The sequence below is a fragment of the Hyperolius riggenbachi genome, chromosome 5 (genome assembly GCF_040937935.1).
Source record: "Hyperolius riggenbachi isolate aHypRig1 chromosome 5, aHypRig1.pri, whole genome shotgun sequence".
NCBI classification, from domain to species: Eukaryota; Metazoa; Chordata; class Amphibia; order Anura; family Hyperoliidae; genus Hyperolius; species Hyperolius riggenbachi.
In genome coordinates, this window is record NC_090650.1 from 341699163 (window position 1) to 341710471 (window position 11309).

General features: G+C 44.5%; 1 protein-coding gene across 1 annotated transcript in view; it reads right to left on the reverse strand.

Moving 5' to 3' along the window:
* Nucleotides 1-9942, reverse strand: part of ATP6V1H (ATPase H+ transporting V1 subunit H) — a 148075-nt gene extending 138133 nt beyond the window's left edge. Inside the window, exons 1-2 of the mRNA XM_068234769.1 lie at nt 9799-9942; nt 4511-4594 (exon numbers count right to left, since the gene is read on the reverse strand). The gene's annotated coding sequence lies outside the window, so the exon portion shown is untranslated. The remainder of the gene's footprint in view (nt 1-4510; nt 4595-9798) is intronic.
* Nucleotides 9943-11309: the final 1367 nt, after the last annotated feature.

Genomic DNA, 11309 nt, shown 5'->3' on the forward strand with positions numbered 1-11309 from the left:
CCTCACACCCAATGTAGTCTAGGCATATGCTTTTTGTAAGATAAAGTTATTCAAATTTCTATTAGTCTGCTCCCAGTTATTCTTTTCCAGACTACAAAAACATGCTTTACAGCAGCCAGCACTGAGTAGACTGTTTTGTGCCAGCATTGTGTTAACTGTTTTGTGCCAGACGGTTTCTGTACATCACACCTAGATTTACTATTGCAATGTCTGTGCAGTTCACATGCAGACGCACAAATCCACTTAAATATTAATGTTCAGATGTTCAATAATGTGCAAGGCTCGGTTCACACTAGGCACAGTTGCAGAATGCAATCTGTAGTCCGCGCTTCAGTTTTCTAAAACAGATCCGTGCTGCCGTTCGCAGCATACATTTCAGATCTATTTGCGTAGGCAGGAAGGGGGCCAGCGACAATAGCGGCAGGGGGGGGGGGGTTCGAACCCCCCGTTCCTCACCTGGATGCCCCTTACGCGCTCCCCCTCCAGCTACTTTCTTTTAAAATTAATCCAGCGGCGAGTGGGGTACGGACTCATTTCCTTGTTCCACCGCTCGCCGCATCACTACCTGCAATGCCACCCACTGAAGTACAGAGGGCAGCACTGCAGGAAGTGATGCGGCGAGCAGTGCAACGCAAGGAAGTGAGTGACTTCCGCCGCTGGATTGATTTTAAAAGAAACTAGTTGGAGGGGGAGCAGAGAAGGGGGGACCCAGGTGAGGGGTCCCCCTCCCCACTGCAGTGCCCACTGCACCCCTTCCTGCCTGCTATCTCCTCCAGCATGGCGGCCCCCTCTCCACCCACAGACAGGGCTGGGACACTGGAAACAGATCTGTTTCTGTGTCCAAAGCTGTCTGTGTGGAGGGAGATCCGCTTTTGCATTAGTTTTCACTACCCCTCCGTGTATCCGGGGTCCATAAAAAAACCTGCAAATCCGGACTCTCCTTTCAGTTTTTCAAACTGGACCACCCACGGATCTGTTTTTGAAGTGGGTGAAGACGGCAGCAATTTTTAACATTTTTTTTATCCGTGGCTCCGGTTTTGGTCCGGGCCCAAAAACGGAGCGACGGATACGTTTTTAAAACAAATGTGAACCGAGCCTTAGCAACAAATATAAAATGATTTATACATAAAAGGTAGTTCAAATTATTTGTATAACTTCTTATCCCTTCTCTACACAGTGCACTAATCATAATCTAATCACAGTGCTGACTGGCCTTCCTAGCTAGTTGTACATCCCTTTGATGAAGTTATGATGACTTTAGTTTATAAATAATATACAGTAGGTTCTACGGAGTAATAATAGATTCATATTTCAAATCCAGCCACTAATGCAGACCGCCTGCATGGATGAAGCTTTAGAGGCAATGACTCATGCAGAGTCTTTATGAAGAAATCATACAAGTTCTAACTTCTAATTTACAGAAAGAAGAACACATTTTCCAAACAGAGTTCAAGGTAAAAGTTTGGCCAAAACATGTTTTTTTTCAACGTTTTGGGAAGAATAAGGTAAAAAAAAAAAAAAAAAAAAAAAAAAAAAAAAAAAACAACAGTTTTTGGTTATTTTAAATTTCTCTCTATATTCCCATGGGCTACACAAGGTGGGAGGAGGCACCCCAACAGTAAAGGACAGGATCTATATAGGCCCATACACACATCGGACTTTTGCGAACGACGGGTCGTTTGAACGTCCCGTCGTTCAGACGTCCGTACGCGAAATCGGGCGTGTGTACAGACTGTCGTTCGGGTGATTTTGAGCGATCCGCCCGTTCAAACGACCCGTCGTTTGCAAAAGTCCGACGTTTGTATGGGCCTTATGGCATAGATCAAACAGTCTTATCTCAATATGGAGGTGAAACATATTTATTGGACACCAAAATGATGCACTTGGGGTCCTGTGCACATGCGCGCACCCAGCTTTTTTCACAGGCGGGGGCGGATATGTGCACATATACCCCTTCCTATGTGGCACAGATTTGATTGGTAGGGTTTGGTATATGTATGCAGATCGGGTGTTGGTGGCAATATTTTCGGTTGACGGCACGTATGTGTGCGTGCATACGCCCGCATATTTTGGTGGGGGCGTGGACATGCACATTTGCACTTTATTTATATGCATTCATTAATGTTAGGCATTGTCACTATTTTCTAATATTAGCACTAGGCACTTTATTTGGATGTCTTGGCTATATGTAGCGCCTGCAGGGACCGTACTGTTGTAGATTTGATCTCAAACATTTATTATCTATTATTATTAGTGGGGGTTTATCTCCATTATAAATGGCAACCTCTGGGAGTTTCTACATTGTTTTTAATGTTTCCAGCTTGTTGTAATAAAGAATAAAAGATTTTCTTCACTTAAAATTTGATTCATTAGATATCATTTATTAATCATACTTTGCCCAAGATGGCTATCTCTTTTTGAATGGTGTAGCTAGCTTTTGTTTGATTGCCATAGGGCATATTAGAGGTGCAGGGGGTTGCACAGAAATTATAGTGCTCATTCTTTTGTGTATGCTTTGCGGGACTCGTCCGCTTCCTCGGGGCAATATAACGGGTCTATTTATTTTCAAGGTAGGCCATCTCGGTGCAGGGTAAAGCCAAAAAAGTCTCGCCCTACCCCTGCACAAACTCCAGGACCATGCTGATTACTATTCCCCTTCAGAGTTGTAGCAACTCAGGGGAGGGGGGGACATGTAATTTGAGCACCCAAATCAGGCACGCAGTGCTGGCTGAAATTAGCTGGTTCGCAATATAACACTGGTGTTATATTGGGGGGCGCTGCGCAAGACGGACAATCACAGCCCTCTCTGCTCACTGCTTCCTCCCAGTCACCAGCCCTGATGATAGAGCCCTTGTCCCGCCCTCCAGACTATCGGGAAGGCTGTGATTGACCGTCTCATACAGCGCCCCCTGCCTGATTGGGCATTGCGTTCTAAAGCTGTGTGGCTCCTTCCCGTGTTTTGAAAACACTTGCTGGTAACCTGCAGCGTTCTCTGTCGGGGGGCAAAGTACACTGGAGTGGAGGAGGGATATGTGAAGCTGTGAGGCCCCTTCCCTCGGTGTGTATATACCGGTACTTGCTGGTAATCTGCAGCGGTCTCGGTATCTATGTTAAATGGACAGAGGACAGCAGAGGGGTCATGGGGATGGACAGTGATACCAGAGGGGGGGGGGGCAGTGTACACCAGAGGGGATGACGGGCAGGGGACAGCGATACCAGGGGGGGGGGGGGGGGGGCAGTGTACACCAGAGGGGATGATGGACATGGGAGAGCTACCAGAGGGGGGGGGGGGGGGGACAGTGTACACCAGAGGGGATGATGGGCAGGGGACAGCAGACACCAGAGGGGGGGGGGGGCAGTGTACACCAGAGGGGATGATGGGCATGGGACAGCAGACACCAGAGGGGGGGGGGCGTTGTGTTCACCAGAGGGGAAGATGGGCAGGGGACAAGACAGCAGGGGAAGGGGGGGGGGGGGAAACAGTGTACACCAGAAAATATACAAGAAGCTCCTGGACCATGGACGCATCAGGTTTAGTATAATTTTTTTCCCGTGATTTTTATGCTTTAAACTTGGATGCGGCTTATAGTCCGGAGCAACTTATAGTCCGAAAAATATGGTACCTAAGCTAAATATGACAGAGCCTGTCAATGACAATATTGTGAGTGTACAAGGGGGCAGACCTAGAGTACGTGAGCTGGGTTCCCTTTTTTCTCTAGTGTGAGGAGGCAGAGGCAGCTGCAGCATTGTCGCAATCACCCACGTGCCTTCCCCAGTACTTAATTTGGATTGGAAAAATTCCCACTGATTAGCAGGCTGCCTGCATTCCAGACCTGGTACCCACTGAAAGTGTTCGGCACACTATAAAACAATAAAAAGACGGCAAAGCAGATCCAGCAATGTTGAGCAACGGAGATCCCGTATCAGGAATAATGAGATATTGTTATTTTAAAACTACAGAAACGAGTCTCCTGTTTTTACAGACATTTACAGAGAGACACACGGACAGAGAGAGGAGAAAATGCAGCACATTCCAAAATAGGACCCTTAGATCATTTTTGAAATGAGTTTCTCAAAATCAAGATTAGTATATATAAAACCATATATCAGTTTCAGCATTTGCTGTGTTGCCTTACAATTTACAATTACTGAATTGCATGATCTGAAAATCACTGCATTCCGATTTCATTTAGATTTGTTTTTGTTAAATATTTTTTTCATCACAAATATAAAATGTAACAAGCTTTGTCATTGCCTACAAGATTTTAAAGAGGCATAACACACATAACTTCTGATTACCATATTATATAAATTAATTTGGACATTTAGCAGTGTATTTAAGAAAACAAAATAATAAAGAGTCACAAAAACATAAAATATCCTTCACTGTGTCCTTCAAGACACAACTCTGATGACACAACAGAAGCTCTGTTTTACCATAAACACCAGTCTGGAGGGTGTGGCCCATACTGTTCTATTTATCACAGATTTTCCCTGCCCCCCACCTTACCTCTACAGGTAATGAGCAGGTACACTCTGGACTGAGCCAGGAGGGTTCTGGGATAGGAAGCTGTAACAGTTCAGCAACAATCTCCTACAAGAAAAAAAAAAAAAAGAGGGAGACACTGTCAAAGGCAGCATTGTGTCATGAACAAAACTACAAGAACCACAGGCTAAACATGGAGCAAACATTCTTTACAATACAGATTATTATTATTATTATTATTATTATTATTATTAGGATTTATATAGCGCCAACATAATATGCAGCGCTATACAATAAATAGGATTACAGGCAATGATAACAGGGGTGACAGCACAATACAGGTAATAGACAATAGATACAACAATACAGGTAATAATCAATAAGATACACAACACAATACAGGTAGAAATGCAATGCCAGATCATATGAATCCCATAATTTTGTCAAGCACACAGTCAAGTATGATACACAAGGGGAGAGGACCCTGCCAAAGGCTTACAATCATATGTTAAAAGCAGTGATACGTGAGGATACAGACCGCAATGAAAACTTGAGGAGAGTAAGGAGAGTAAAATATTCTTACTGAGGTTTGGATTGGGTTATATACCTGGCCAGTAAATTTGCGGTGTGATGCTCCGCCCCTCATCCTACAAATTGTCATTCATGCGACCCTGCAGAAGAGTGCGGACAGGTTCATATGAATTGCGCCGGCCCCCCTCGCCCGCATGCCCTTCACGGCCACTAGCCCAGTGACGTCCTCTCTTCCGGACAGGAAGTACGTCACTGGGATTCCCAGGTTCCCCTTCATATTTGCCCAGTGCAGGGATGATTGTAGCGGAGGAGAAGGGTATTGGTCAAAGTAAGGACCCAACACTTACAGAATACCTAACAATATCAGTTGCCCGGACATGCATTTGCTGTGGTGCCTAGCAACAGAGACGGTCAAAGAGTTGCTAATTTTTCCAAACGTATGCTGCTTGGAATCGGCAGAGTCAAAACTGGCAGAATGGCCATTAGATTAGCTGAATTCCAAGCCGCATACGATTTGCATCTAATCTGAATGCAAAATAAAAAAAATAGCATCTCAATGACGATCTCTACCTAGCAACTAACCTCCAGTATCAGCAACCAGAGCCATCTCTATTCATGGCACCACACTTATTGGCGGAGTGCACTGAAAGAGAATCCTGGCATTTAGTGGTGCACTTTCCTGCTCCAGCAGAATGAAAAGACAAAGTAAAGGCTGTTTATTCTCAGTGAGACTAGTTCACATGACAAGCAATGAGCTAGCTTGCTTTTCTAAAACACCTGCTGTTGGTACTGCCCAATTATTGGCCTCCATTGGAGTTCATATGAAAACTCCTGTCAGCATCAGTGAAAATCTCTAGCAAGCAATATTCAGTGCCACTCAATGCCAGGTAAACCACTAGACAGAAAATTCACATCAGTCAGTGCCAATCTATTCCTGTAAAAGCACCAGCTAGCGTGAAGATACTAAAAGATCTTTTGGGCAAGATGCTCAACTTCTATTATGTCATTCCTTCATGAAAGATTGTAGTTTGCAATGCTTGTGGACACACTAGAGTGCTCTCAGCCAAAGTGACCAGTTGGGGGTCATCTTTGTCTGTCAATCCAGCTTGAGTCTCCCAAATGTGTCACAAAGGTGGCTTCAAATCGAGACAGGCAAAAACGGTGCAGGAAATTTGGGCGCACCATGCGCTGCCACAGGCAGTAATGTAATAACGGCACTCAGACAGTAATTTGTCTGCCGTCAAAACATGGCACCCAAATTCCTATAAAACCAGTATTATTCAGCCGCCAGCAGTAGCTTGCAGCTGAATTACATCTTACCCGAGTCCATGACGGCCTGGAGGGGGAATAGTAATTAATGCTGCCAGGACTTTTGTAGGTGCAGGGTGAGCCATTTTTCAGCTTTGTCCTGCGCCCAAATTTCCAGGCGCCTTAATTACACGCATGCAAACCGGACTACCAGATCATCTCCATTAAGGGCATGGTTCTCCTCTTTACCCCTCCTGCTGCGAGCCACTCTGTCATCCCTTCTTTCCCCTCCATAAGAAAACGCAACACAGGGCTGTAGCCCTACAATGAGTCTATACAGCACTCTGGCAAAAACTGCTGGTGAGTGTGTGTGTGTGTGTGGTGTTTGGTGTGTGTGTTAAAGCTGTACCAATTATTACCTTATCGGATACTGAAAAAAGTTAAAGTCAACACACCAAAAATAATTCAATGTTAGTGTTGTTAAAATGGTTCCAAAAGCAACGAGATGACAGACTTAAGTCTCTAACACACATTAGATGAATCTTTGTCAAGCCAATTGTTTGTTGCGGTCTTCTTCAAGACTCTAGTGTGTGTATGGCCTGGGACTCACTATGATTTGAAAAGATCTTGCTACTGTAATGCTATGGGTGTGATCACACTTGAGGTATGTGATTTTATAAAAATCCCCCATAGCATTTTATTAGCAAGAGCTTTACAAATCATAAGCACTTAGAAAAGCGCTGCTAGTGGGTTCCAGGCCTATAGCTATCTTATGACTTCGTTTACCAATCAGTCTTGGCAGATCGCTAAATGAACAACAACAAATCATTGCATTAGGCTCTGTTCACAATATGCGGAGATGCAATAGCGGTAAATTCTCGCAGAAATAAGACCATCTTGACATTCACAAAATGTTACGCCTCTTTTTCCCACATGTGTAAAAAGTGTAGTAAAAGTTCACAAATAATGCGGAAAAATGTCTGCAAAGATAAGTAATTTCTGCAAAAAAATTGAAATTCACAAAGAAAAAGGGGCACATTATTTCTGACTTAACTACCGATTTTTTACCACCTACAAGCACTTGGTGAAATATTTTGCTTCCCATTAACTTAACCACCGGCCAACCGAGTCACGCCGATAGGCGTGGTCACAGCGGCAGCCCCAGGACCGCCTAACGCCAAATGGCGTAAAGTTCTGGGGCTCAGTTTTTCAGGAGATCGTGTGCAGGTTGCACGCGCAACTCCTGCTTGGTGCTTCAGTCTAGGAGTTGCGATTGCCGCTCGGGAGACTGTTAGACGGAAAAACCGCCGTCTAATTACACGTACAGCGCTGCGATCTGCAGCAGCGCTGTACTGGGGACAGCTGTGTGACACGGCTGTCCCCTCCTCCTGAGGCACAGAGGTGACTGGCTGTCATAGGCTTCAGCCTCTGACAGCTGATCACTGGGATTGGCTGGCGGGGGGTATACAATAGTATAATAAAAAACACATTTTTTTAATTAAAAAAAACAAACAAACATCTGGGGTCAATCAGACCTCACCAACAGAGAGCTCTGTTGGTGGGGAGAAGGGGGGGGGGGGGATTATTTGAGTGCTGTGTCGTGTGGCCCTGCAGCTTGGCCTTAAAGCTGCAGTGGCCAATTTAATGAAAAATGGCCTGGTCTTAAGGAGGGTTTAACACTGCGGTCCTCAAGAGGTTAAATAGAGTCTGGAGCCTTAAGCGCTGTATGTGCTGGAATTTACTTTTTTTTGACAATTTTTTAATGCAACTTTTTTTCCACATGGTTTCACATGTTTACTACCTGATTACGCATGTTTCTGCAATTTTTTTTACGCATTGTTCCAGCATGCGGAAAATTTTTAGTGAATGTGGGAAAAAATGCAGAAATTATCACTGACAATAATATAGCAGTACAACATCCCTTACCACATGAGTGATTGTGAATAGAGCCATTTTGCTCGTACTTACCCCTCCTGCCAGATACCACTGACTCGTGGCCGAATCCATCATCCCTCTTCCCCTCTTCATTGATCAATACACCCAGACTGGCTATTGTGGAGCAGCATGTCTGTACAGCACTCATTACCTTAACTACTGCTCTTACAAATCAAGCACTGATCATTAAGGGGCAATAGTTATTGTACACGGAGCAGTGCTTTTCAGCGCTGTTAGATTTGGGCGCAGCCAGCGCCACCAGACTATTATAGGAATCACATCAGACAGCGCGCAGTGAGCAACGTCGGCGCCGTCACAAGACGGAGCAGAAGTTGCTTAAAAAACAACAATTTGGCCTCCAGCAATTGCTGGAAGCCGAATTACATCATTCCCCCACTATCCATGGCAGCCTGAAGGGGGAATAGTAATTAACACAGCCCATACTTGTGCAGAAGCAGAATCAGCCATATACTGTCTGTATCCTGCACCCAAGTCTACCTTCGCCGGTTTCAAATGTATGCATTGTACATATGAATGCCAATTTAGTTACTGTAGTTACAGTAATTTTTATATATAAAAGTTGTCTGTTTAATAAAAGGCCAATATTACATACCTATAAACACTACCATAAAATACCCCAGTTTATAAAGTCTTTTCACCTTTATAATAACCAACAAATGTAATAATATTGCAAAGATGCACCAAATGAATTTCCCAATGGCATAGATTTTCATAGCAGCTGTCCCACTGTCCCCTGCTCCACACTGCTCACTCGGATTTGAGTGCAGGGATATGGAGACCACTTCTATGGAAATCTAGATCATGCTCACTAATATCCACAAATGCAACAGATTTCTGGTGGTACGGTCCTGAAGTGGTTAACATATCCATAGAATGAGACATTCATTGCAAATTGTGAAAGTTATTTTTTTGTATTACCAACATAATATGTTACTGTCCTGTACACCATGTAAGAGGGATGGGAAAGACAAGTACTGTAATACTATCTATGACACATGGTGAAAAAAAGGACATTGCTTAATCGAGTTTATATAGTAAAACTAGACAAATTTCTCAACTGCAATCCGCACGTTACAGCTAATAATGATCGATAAGCTGTTATTTTTGTATCACATGCAATAATTTTATTGAAGGAGAGATGGAATATTTAGATCTAACCAAAGTAAATAGGTCATTTTAAAAATGACCATTTCAGATTACTTTGCAATTATTTGATTACACGGCATTAACATCCATACAGGGTTTTATGTTTATCTGCATTTGCTGTCATTTAAGAGGAAGCATTTCAAATACTACTGTCTTGATTTCAGCCACCCGGTATACACAGCACCCATGTGTTACATACGTGCTTACACAGAAGTAGCACCATACTGTGACTACACAGAACACATAGGTGGAATGATCAGTGAATAATGGAGTGTCTGGTAACGTATTTTATACAGTATCAGCAGACAGGAGAGTGGATAGTAAGAATCATATATGGGCAGATCAGATGCAGCCAGGATCAGGCCAGCCCTGGCATTTCAGGCCACTCACAGCCATTCCCACACACAGGCAGCCATACTGCCATCACTCACCGGTGACTTCCACGCAGCCTGCACCTCCTCGTCACTCCCGTTACCCCAGCTCCCTATACCGCACCTTGTGACCTCTCGGTGCAGATAGGACAGCTGACATCCAGGGAAGAGCAGTCATGTGACGGGAACTCGATCAGGTGACTCAACCCCGGAAGTGAGCTGATACAAAAATAGAATCACGTGGTGCTTTGTCTACAGAGGCAGCGATAGGCTGAACAGAGTAGAGCAGGGATGCTGGATAATAATCCCCCTTCTTCCGTTTGTTCGTGAAGATTGCATCCTATGTAACTGCCAGCCCATAGCAGAAAGCCAGTTACCTGGAGTCCCTGTATTTGTGTCAGTGTGAGCTATGCAGCATGAGTACATATCCTGCGTGTTTGTGATATGATGCTTGCTCAGTTTTGCTGCTCCTGTGTTCCTCTACAAGGCCAGTGTAATGATTGGTTGCAGTGCGTAGAAATAGGGGGTGCAGAGGTTGCGACCGCATTGGGGCCCTCCTTAAACCACAGTATTCACTCTATTGATCCTGTGCTGATAATAATCACTTATAGAGATGCTTTTAAGTAGTAATCATTAATACACTGTTCCCCATCCCCTTATTGCACCTCGGACACTGTGGTTGTCCTTGATTGGTTTTGGTGCGCCGTATCATTTGTTATGTATATAGCACTTGGGGGGGGGGGGGGGGGGCGCATGTAAAACTTGCATAGGGTGGCCACTTGCAGAACCCCAAAAAGGAGGACATCACACCCTGAAAAGGAGGACATCGTACTGAGTGTGCCAAAAGTGGGCGTGGTCAAGTATAACGTGGGCGTGGTCATGGGTGGGGCCAAATATACATGACCTTAGCAGTGGTGTAAATTGTCTGCCGGGGAAGTTTGAGCTCTGCCGTAGTGTAGCCCCCAAAAATAGATGTAATCTGACAGCATTTCACTAAAAATACGCGTAATCTGGTAGAAGTTCCTCCAAAATACAAATAATATGACAGTGGTTCCCCCAAAACAGACAATGTGGCAGCAGCAGTTCCCCCCAACATACACATAATCTGGAACCAGTTCCCCAAAATACGCGAAACCTGGCAGCGGATCACCCAAAATACACATAACACCCAAAATACATGTAATCTGGCAGCAGTGGTCCCCCAAACATACACAATCTGGCAGCAGTTCCCCAAAATACGCAAAATCTGGCAGCAGCCGTGCCCCTAACATACATAATATGGCAGCGGTTCCCCATAAATACAGATAATCTGACAGCAGTTACCCCAAAATAGGTACCCCCAGCATAGGTAGCCAGGTCTATAGGTGTCCCCAGTATAAGTAGTCATGAGTATAGTTGTCCCCAGAAAAGGTAGCCAGGTGTATAATGTCCCCAGAATAGGTAGCCAGGTCTTTGGGTGTCCCCAGAGTAGTTAGCCAGGTCTATAGACGTCTCCGGTACAGATGGCCAGGTTTTTAGGTGTCCCCAGAATAGTTAGGCAGGTCTATAGGTGTCCCCAGTATATGTAGCCA